The sequence below is a fragment of the Chiloscyllium punctatum genome, chromosome 3 (genome assembly GCF_047496795.1).
Source record: "Chiloscyllium punctatum isolate Juve2018m chromosome 3, sChiPun1.3, whole genome shotgun sequence".
Classification (NCBI taxonomy): Eukaryota; Metazoa; Chordata; class Chondrichthyes; order Orectolobiformes; family Hemiscylliidae; genus Chiloscyllium; species Chiloscyllium punctatum.
Window position 1 is genome coordinate 9,042,828 of NC_092741.1, and position 10,633 is coordinate 9,053,460.

Sequence of the window (10,633 nt, forward strand, 5' to 3'; positions counted from 1 at the left end):
GAACACAATGGGCAATTTAGCATGGCCAATTCACCTAACCTGCACATCTTTGAATTGTGGGAGGAAACTGGAGCACCCAGAGGAAGCCCAGCAGACATGGGTCCCTGGTGCTGTGAGGCAGCAGTGCCAACCACGGAGCCATTGTACCACCCCAAATGGAGGAGCACATATCCTCCTCCTAAGGGCCACCTTTGTGTGTGTCTGCATCAAGCTGTGTGCAGACCTTTGGTTCACAAACACTAAATGTCACAAGGTACTGAAGTTCCTTTCACCCTGGTGCAGAGCTGGCACCATGGTTAGTTCTGTTACCTGACAATACCAGGGACCTGTATTTGATTCCAGCCTTGGTTGACTGGCTGTGTAGAGTTTGCACATTTCCCGTGTCTGTGTGGGTTCCACACAGTAAAAAGATAAGCAGGCCAGGTGGATTGGCTGTTCAGGGATGCGAAGGCTATGTGGATTAGCCATGGTTAATAGCTGGGATACGGAGATTAGATTAGATTACTTACAGTGTGGAAACAGGCCCTTCGGCCCAACAAGTCCACACCGCCCTGCCGAAGCGTAACCCACCCATACCCCTACATCTACATCTACCCCTTACCTAACACTATGGGCAATTTAGCATGGCCAATTCACCTGACCTGCACATCTTTGGACTGTGGGAGGAAACCGGAGCACCCGGAGGAAACCCACGCAGACACGGGGAGAACGTGCAAACTCCACACAGTCAGTCGCCTGAGGCGGGAATTGAACCCAGGTCTCAGGCGCTGTGAGGCAGCAGTTTGGATGGGATGCCGTTTGAGGGGTCAGTGCAGAATTAACTGGCTGAGAGGCCTCTATCCGCACTGTAAAGAATTTATGTTGTGAAGGATAAGTCTGATCTTGTTTCTGCAGAACACCCCAAATAGTTGGACAATTTCTATCAGCTGTTCCTCCAACTAAGGCTTTTAAAAAAAAGTCTTGAACACAAGTCCGTCAGGCAGGGGTCAGCACGTAGCATCTTGAGAGGGTTGATCCTGTGGATAGTTTTCTGAGCAGACAGTTAAAAAAATCATTTAGCAGAACACCTGTGCACTGCCTGGCAAACCATCGACTTGCTTTGTAGTCTCTCTGAAACTTGTTGGTTTTCCAGTGATAAGGAGCTGACTTTGACCGAGTGTTGCAAACTGGTCCTTTCCAAAGTTCAAAACAACATCAAGAGGGACAAACTAAAGCTTGGGACAAGGGCAGCTACTGACGAGATGCAGTGGGGAAAAACCGCCGTGAGGGTCTGTTCAGTTAGCAGACTCTTGTTGCATTGAAATGAACATAAATTGTTTCCTGTATGAGTAGGAAATACCTTTGTTTTTGCAACAGCACGGATGCTTTAAGGAATGCGTCATTTGTTTTTCTCTGCAAAGAATGTGCAGAACAAATTTAGAACCTCTGTATGTACTTATAAATGATTTTATGAACAAAGTGGATTTTTGAGATAAAAGAATCCTATTATCAGTTTAATATCTGATACGTCCCTTATCTGGGGACCATATATTAAATTGATTTTTGGAGCAGGGAGATGGAATAGGGGCTTGCTCCGTCCACTCCACGCATCGACCTGGTATTGCAGTACCTCCGGGAACGGTGCACCCCTCATCTATCAATCTATAAACATGTATATAGCTCAGGTTTTTGGTGCTTTGTCTGCATGTGTGAACCACACTTTCTTTTTAAAGTTTGTAAGCTGCTTCATTTCTCTTTGCGTCGGTCTGCAATTCAAACCCCAAATTTTGCACAAAACATACCTACCACGTGCGCACACAAAACCACAAATTGCTGGAGAAACTCAGCAGATCTGGCAGCATCTGCACAAACAAAGCAATGTTTCAAACCCAGTGAAGGTTATTCAGAATCCAGCTTGGTGCTGGTGCAAATCTATCCTTCTCCCCACCCCCTCCTCCAAGGACATTATGCTAACAACATGTTAATATTTTGAAACAAAGCCAAGGCGGGGGGAGGTTTATTCAGTTGTTGGGCGTGGTGCTCTATTGGATGTTTCCATTGTCAGCCCTTTGTGTCAAGATTAGAGTGGCGCTGGAAAAGAACAGCAGGTCAGGCAGCTTCTGAGGAGCAGGAAAACTGTCGTTTCGGTATCAGCCCTAAAGTGACCTCCAATGATGAAGATTTGACACCCTGGGGTGCTGTGATTTTCCAGCATCACACTCTGGACTGTGACCTCCGACCTGCTGTTTCAGAGTAAATACTCTGTGGGATCGGGTCAGACTATGGGGTGCTGGATCTCAGTGTCATCCTGGCGGCTGTGTGTGTTGGTGTCTGCTGGGCTTCCCCGGACACAGCTCTCTCTCTGGATTAACCTCTGGACCCTGTGGATGGATCCACTCGATGGAGCATCAGCCTCCGAATGGTCCTGTCTCCTGGGCCGACACTCCTGGAATCACCGGTTCTTCTGTTCAGGTAAAAACCTCCTGTTGTGTTTGCAGAAAGATCCTAAACAGGTCCTGTCGAAATTCAGAAAGGGATGCAATAATAATCTTACAATAATTCATTAATTATTTACAGCACATCAATATTCCTTCCTTTCTAACTTGTCCAGGATCCTGGAGTTTTAAGCTCAAATAAACTGTTGCATTGCGTTAACAATGGGTCTGAGACTTTATCAACCACGACACTGAGAGGCTGGATTCACCCCGGTAAAAACGCAGATTCCCATTCCTCAGGGCCATCAGTGAATTAAACGGGACTTCAGGGTGGGATTTGAAGGTATTAACTCAAGAGCACCTATTCTGTTTAACACTTCTGTTTGTTTCCTTTTCCTGATCCAGTTTAAAATCATGTTTGATTCCGTAAGTTTGGAGATTTCTGATGTTCAAATTGTCAGTCATTATGAAATCCATAAAAGTATAAAAGCAAATTACTGCGGATGCTGGAATCTGGAATTATGAAATCCATGTTCACTCATCAACTACACTAATCTGATGTACTCTCCCTCCTTATCATTGAAAATTTAAACAAAATCAATTTGTTTTTAGTCATGAGATGAAGGCACAGGCCAGCATTTATTTCCCATTCCTAATTACCCAGAGGCAGTTAAGAGCCAAGCAGCTTGTTGTGGGTCTGGGGTCACATGTAGACCAGGCCAGATCAGGATGGCAGTTGCCTCCCCTGAAGGACATTAGTGAACAAAATATGTTTTCCCCAGCAATGGATTCATGATCATTGACAGACTGACTTCTAGATTTTCTCTTAATTCTGCATTTTGGGAAAACAAATCTTAGCAGGACTTCTATACTTAATGGTATGGTCCTAGGGAGTGTTGCTGAACAAAGAGACCTTGGAGTGCAGGTTCATAGCTCCTTGAAAGTGGAGTCGCAGGTAGATAGGATAGTGAAGAAGGCGTTTGGTATGCTTTCCTTTATTGGTCAGAGTGGTGAGTACAGGAGTTGGGAGGTCATGTTGCGGCTGTACAGGACATTGGTTAGGCCACTGTTGGAATATTGCATGCAATTCTGGTCTCCTTCCTATTGGAAAGATGTTGTGAAACTTGAAAGGGTTCAGAAAAGATTTACAAGGATGTTGCCAGGGTTGGAGGATCTGAGCTACAGGGAGAGGCTGAACAGGCTGGGGCTGTTTTCCCTGGAGCGTCAGAGGCTGAGGGGTGACCTTATAGAGGTTTACAAAATTATGAGGGGCATGGATAGGATAAATAGGCAAAGTCTTTTCCCTGGGGTGGGGGAGTCCAGAACTAGAGGGCATAGGTTTAGGGTGAGGCGGGAAAGATATAAAAGAGACCTAAGGGGCAACTTTTTCACGCAGAGGGTGGTGCGTGTATAGAATGAGCTGCCAGAGGAAGTGGTGGAGGCTGGTACAATTGCAACATTTTAGAGGCATTTGGATGGGTGTTTGAATAGGAAGGATTTGGAGAGATATGGGCTGGGCGCTGGCAGGTGGGACTAGATTGGGTTGTGATATCTGGTTGGCATGGCCAGGTTGGACCGAAGGGTCTGTTTCCATGCTGTACATCTCTATGACTCCATGACTCTAGTAGTTTCTTTACTCAGAGAGTAGTAAGGGCGTGGTCCGGCCTGCCTGCAGCAGTAGTAGACCCAATGATGTTAAGGGCATTTCGATGAGCATTGCACATATATTTTGTATGCAATAACCAATGATGTGGCTTAAATGTAAAATCATTTTGCTTTCATCCTGGGTTATAACATTCAGACAGTTGGCACTTAACAAATGTTAAAATAAATAAATGTTAAAGTAAAAATAAAAAAATGTAATCAAAAAAAAACCAGAAGGTATGTTGCCTCCCTTGTGCCAGGGTCCGGGACGTCTCCGATCGGGTGTATAAGGTTCTAAAAGGGTTGAGCGAACAGCCAAAAATCTTGTTACATATTGGCACTAATGATATAGCCAGGAAAAGGATTGAAGATATAAAAAGTGATTTCAGAGAGTTAGGATGGAAGCTGCAAAGCAGGATGAACAGAGTAGTGTTCTCTAATTTACTACCGGTGCCACGAGATAGCGAGGCGAGGAACAGGGAGCGGGCGCAGCTTAATACGTGGCTGCGCAGCTGGTGTAGGAGGGAGGGCTTCAGATATGTAGATAATTGGGATGCCTTCTGGGAAGGTGGGACCTGTAACAAGAAGGACGGGTTGCATCTGAACTGCAAGGGGACCAATGTCCTGGGTGGAAGGTTTGCTCGAGTAGTTTGAGAGGGTTTAAACTAGTATGGCAGGGGGGGTGGGAACCTGAGCTGTATACTGGAGGTGAGAGTTGATGCAGATGAGGCAATAGCAAGAGGTAGACCAGCTCGTGGGAAGGATTTTCCTGGCAAGGAACCAAGGTATCGGTTGAAGTATGTTTGCTTTAACACAAGGAGTATCATGAATAAAAGTGACGAACTTAGAGCATGGATCAGTACCTGGTGCTATGATGTTGTGGCCGTAACAGAGACATGGGTTTCTCAGGGGCAGGAATGGTTGCTGGATGTTCCAGGGTTTAGAGCATTTAAAAAGAGTAGGGAGGGGGGAAAAAGAGGAGGGGGTGTAGCACTACTAATCAGAGAGGGGATCACAGCTACAGAAGCTTCCATTGTCGAGGAAGATCTGCCTACCGAGTCAGTATGGGTGGAAATTAGGAACAGCAAGGGAGCAGTCACCTCTTTAGGGGTTTACTACAGGCCTCCCAATAGCAGCAGGGAGATGGAAGAAAGCATAGGTTGGCAGATTTTGGAAAAGTGTGGACGTAGTAGGGTTGTTGTAATGGGTGACTTTAACTTTCCCAATATTGATTGGAACCTCCTTCAAGCAGAAGATTTGAATGGAGCTCTTTTTGTAATGTGTGTTCAGGAGGGTTTCCTAACTCAGTACATTGACAGGCCGACGAGGGGAGAGGCCATTCTAGACTTAGTGCTCAGAAACGAGCCGGGGCAGGTATCAGATCTTGTGGTGGGAGAGCATTTTGGTGATAGTGACCACAACTGCCTCACATTCTACATAGCTATGGAGAAGGAGAGGATTAGGCAAAATGGGGAAGAGGAAACTATGATGCGATTAGACATGAGTTAGGAAGCATGGATTGGGAGCAATTGTTCAACGATAAAGGCACTATAGACATGTGGAGACTGTTTAAGGAACAGTTGTTGCAAGTGCTGAATAAATATGTCCCTCTGAGACAGGCAAGAAGGGGTGAGGTAAAGGAATCTTGGATGATGACGGCGGTGGAGCTTCTCGTCAAAAGGAAACAGGGAGCTTACATAAGGTGGAGGAAGCAAGGGTGAAGCTCAGCTCTACAGGATTACAGGCAGGCGAGGAAGGAACTTAAAAATGGTCTGAGGAGAGCCAGGAGGGGGTATGACCAAGGCTTGGCAGAACGGATTAGGGAGAACACAAAGGCATTTTACACTTATGTGAGGAATAAGAGAATGATCAAAGAAAGAGTAGGGCCGATCAGGGATAGCATAGGGAATTTGTGTGTGGAGTCTGAGAAGGTAGGGGAAGCCCTAAATGAGTTTTTTGCTTCTGTCTTTACGAAAGAAACAAACTTTGTAGTGAATGAAACCTTTGAAGAGCAGGTGTGCATGCTGAAATGGATAGAGATAGATGAAGCTGATGTGCTGAAAATTTTGTCAAACATTAAGATTGACAAGTCGCCAGGCCCGGACCAGATTTGCCCTCAGCTGCTTTGGGAAACGAGAAATGTAATTGCTTCGCCACTTGCGAAGATCTTTTCATCCTCGCTCTCCACTGGAGTCGTACCTGAGGACTGGAGAGAGGCAAATGTAATTCCTCTCTTCAAGAAAGGAAATAGGGAAATCCCCGGCAATTACAGACCAGTAAGTCTCACGCCTGTTGTCTGCAAGGTGTTAGAAAGGATTCTGAGGGATAGGATTTATGACCATCTGGAAGAGCATGGTTTGATTAAATGCAGTCAACACGGCTTTGTGAGGGGCAGGTCATGCCTCACAAACCTTATCGAGTTCATTGAGGATTTGACTAGAAAAGTTGATGAGGGTCGAGCTGTGGATGTGGTGTATATGGACTTCAGTAAGGCATTTGATAAGGTTCCCCATGGTAGGCTCATTCAGAAGGTCAGGAGGAATGGGATTCAGGGGAACATAGCTGTCTGGATACAGAATGGGCTGGCCAACAGAAGGCAGCGAGTGGTAGTAGAAGGAAGATATTCTGCCTGGAAGTCTTGTGGTGAGTGGTGTTCCACAGGGCTCTGTCCTTGGGCCTCTATTGTGTGTAATTTTTATTAATGACTTGGATGAGGGGATTGAAGGATGGGTCAGCAAGTTTGCAGATGACACAAAGGTTGGAGGTGTCATTGACAGTATAGAGGGCTGTTGTAGGCTGCAGCGGGACATTGACAGGATGCAGAGATGGGCTGATAGGTGGCAGATGGAGTTCAACCTGGATAAATGCGAGGTGATGCATTTTGGAAGTTCGAATTTGAAAGCTGAGTACAGGATTAAGGATAGGATTCTTGGCAGTGTGGAGGAACAGAGGGATCTTGGGGTGCAGGTACATAGATCCCTTAAATGGCCACACAAGCACACGGTGTTTTGGCTTTCATTAACAGGGGTATTGAGTTTAAGAGTCATGAGATCTTGTTGCAGCTCTATAAAACTTTGGTTAGACCGCACTTGGAATACTGCATCCAGTTCTGGTCGCCCTATTTTAAGAAAGATGTGGATGCTTTGGAGCGGGTTCAGAGGAGGTTTACCAGGATGCTGCCTGGACTGGAGGGCTTATCTTATGAGGAGAGGTTGACTGAGCTCGGACTTTTTTCATTGGAGAAAAGGAGGAGAAGAGGGGACCTAATTGAGGTATACAAGATAATGAGAGGCATAGATAGAATCAATAGCGAGAGACTATTTCCCAGGGCAGAAATGACTAACACGAGGGGTCATAGTTTTAAGCTGGTTGGAGGAAAGTGTAGAGGGGATGTCAGAGGCGGTTTCTTTACACAGAGAGTTGTGAGAGCATGGAATGCGTTGCCAGCAGCAGTTGTGGAGGCAGGGTCATTGGGACATTTAAGAGACTGCTGGACATGCATATGGTCACAGAAATTTAAGGGTGCATACATGAGGATCAGTGGTCAGCACAACATCGTGGGCTGAAGGGCCTATTCTGTGCTGTACTGTTCTCTGTTCTATGTTCTATGTTCTGTGGATATAATGGAACGGTATAGGTTAGATGGGCATCAGATTAATTTCACAGGTCGGTGCAACTTTGAGGACTGAAGGGCCTGTACTGCACTGCAAAGTTCTGAGTTCTATGTTCTGTGTATGTCTCTTCAGCCCATTGAGTCTGTGCTCTTGAAAAGAAAACACCTAACTATTCTAATCCCATTTTCCAGCACTTGGCCCATTGCCTCGTATGTACACTTGGCAATGCAAGTGTACATCTAGATAATTCTGAAAAATTATACGGGTTTCTGCCTCTACCATCCTGCTAGGTAATGAGTCCCAGATTCCTCCTGCAATCTGAGTGAAAAATATTCCTCACATCCCCACTAAACATACTGCCCCTTACCTAAGGCCACTTTTGGAATATTGTGCACAATTCAGGTCTCCCTCCTATTGGAAAGATGTTATGAAATTTGAAAGGGTTCAGAAAAGATTTACAAGGATATTGCCAGAGTTGGAGGATTTGAGCTATAGGGAGAGGCTGAACAGGCTGGGGCTGTTTTCCCTGGAGCATCGGAGGCTGAGGGGTGACCTTATAGAGGTTTATAAAATCATGAGGGGCATGGATAGGGTAAATAGATAAAGTATTTTCCCTGGGGTGGGGGAGTCCAGAACTAGAGGGCATAGGTTTAGGATGAGAGGTGAAAGATATAAAAGGGACCTAAGGGGCAACGTTTTCGTGCAGAGGGTGGTGCGTGTGTGGAATGAGCTGCCAGAGGAAGTACTGGAGGCTGGTACAATTACAGCATGTAAAAGGATGGGTATATGAATAGGAAGGGTTCACAGGAATATGGGACAAGTTCTGTCAAATGGGACTTGATTAATTTAGGATATCTGGTCAGCGTGGGCGAGTTGGACTGAAAGGTTACTGCTTTTAGTCATTTTTATAAATAACCTGGATGAATGAGTAGAAGGATGGGTTAGTAAATTTGTGGATGACACTAAACCCAGTGGAGTTGTGGACAGTGTGGAAGGATGTTGCAGGCTATAGAGGAACATAGCTAAGCTGCAGAGCTGGGCAGAGAGGTGACAAATGGAGTTTAATGCAGAAAAGTGTGAAGTGATTCACTTTGGAAGGAGTAACAGGAATACAGAGCACTGGGCTAATGGTAAGATTCCTGGTTGTGTGGATTTGTAGAGAGATCTTGGTGTCCATGTGCATAGATCCCTGAAAGTTGCCATCCAGGTTGATAGGATTGTTAAGGTGTACAGTGTGTTAACTTTTATTGGTAGAGGGATTGAGTTTTGGAGCTGTGAGGTCATGCTGCAGCTGTACAAAACTCTAGTGTAGCTGCACTTGAAGTATTGCACTCAGCTCTGGCTGCCGCATTATAGGAAGGATATGGAAGCTTTGGAAAGGGCACAGAGGAGATTTCCCAGGATTTTGCCTGGGATGAAGGGAAGGTCTTATGAGGAAAGGTGAGATGACTTAATAGGGATATACAGGATGATCAGAGGATTAGACAGGGTGCACAGTGAGAGCCTTTTTCCTTTGATGGTGATGGCTAGCACAAGGCGACATAGCTTTAAATTGAGGGGTGATAGACATAGGGCAGATGTCAGAGGTAGTTCCTTTACTCAGGGTGTAGTAGGGGCGTGGAACACACTGCCTGCAGCAGTAGGAGACTCACCAACTTTAAGGGCATTTAAGTGGTCATTAGATAAATATATGAATGATGATGGAATAGTGGAGGTTAGATGGGCTTCAGGTCGGTACCTCAGGTTGACACAAATCCATGGGCCAAATGGCCTGTACTGCCCTGTATTGTTCTGTGTTCTATGTTTTATGTCTGTTTCCATGCTGTACATCTCTGTGACTCTAAGGTCGATGCCCCCTGGTTATTGATCCTTTCATCAAGGGAAAAGTTCCTATGTGTCTCCTCTGTATATGCCTCTCTTAATTTTATGTACCTCAATGTCTCCTCTCAGTTCCCCCCCCCCCCTCCCTTCTCCAAGGAAAATGAGCTCAACCCATCCAATCACTGTTCATCACTTGTATTGGAACATAGGAAAAGGAGTCAGCCACTCAGTTCCTTGAACCTGTTGTTGCATTCAAAGAGGTGCCTTTGGTCTGATCCCTTAATAACTTTGCTTAACAATAAATCATCTCAGATTTAAGATGAACAACTGATCCAGCATCCACTGCTGTTTGTGGAAGAGAGTTCCCAAGCCCTGCCACCCTTGCACATAGAAGCGCTTCTGAACATCTCTCCTAAATGGTGTGGCCCTGATTCTTAGACTATGCCCCCAGCTCTGGAATCAGAGGTGATGTAGGCTTTGTGACATTGTTGCTAGGTAAGTAAACCAGAATGGCAGGCAATTGTTCCCACCCAGACAGATGGTGAAATGTGACTTCAGGAAAAATCTGCAATCAAGAGTCTAATGGTGCATGTGAAGCCTTTGTTAATTGTCAGGAAAAGTCCACCTGGTTTAGTAATATCCTTTAGGAAAGGGAATTGACATCTTTACATAGTCTAGCCTACATGTGCTCTGGTTCCCTCCCACAGATATTTAGGTTAGGTGAATTGGCCATGCTAAATTGCCCATATTGCCCTGGGATGTGTGGGTTGGTCATTGGCAATGCATGGAGATCGGGTGTGGGTGTGGGTGTGGGTGTGGGTGGAATGCTCTTTGGAGGGGCAGTGTGACCTCGATGGGCTGAATGGCCTGCTTCCACATTGCAGATTTTGTATTCTATGTGACTCCGTACCTACAACATTATGGTTGACCCTAACTGCCCTCTTGGCAATTGTAGATGGACATGAAATGCTGACTGGAACAGTAACAACAATATCCCAGAAACAAATTTAAAAATCTCCAGCAAGTGGAAATAGTTTATTCTTATCTACCCTGTCTTTCTCTGTTAATACCTGAAAGACTTCCAACTGATCAGTTCAAACCTCATAAATTTAGAGAATACAGACCTAATTTAGATAATCT

At 45.4% G+C, this 10,633-nt stretch overlaps 1 pseudogene; it reads left to right on the plus strand.

Annotated features, from left to right (window-relative positions):
• The first annotated feature begins 1,462 nt into the window (after positions 1-1,462).
• On the plus strand, positions 1,463-1,631 carry LOC140472995 (U2 spliceosomal RNA; annotated as a pseudogene).
• The last annotated feature ends 9,002 nt before the right edge of the window (positions 1,632-10,633 follow it).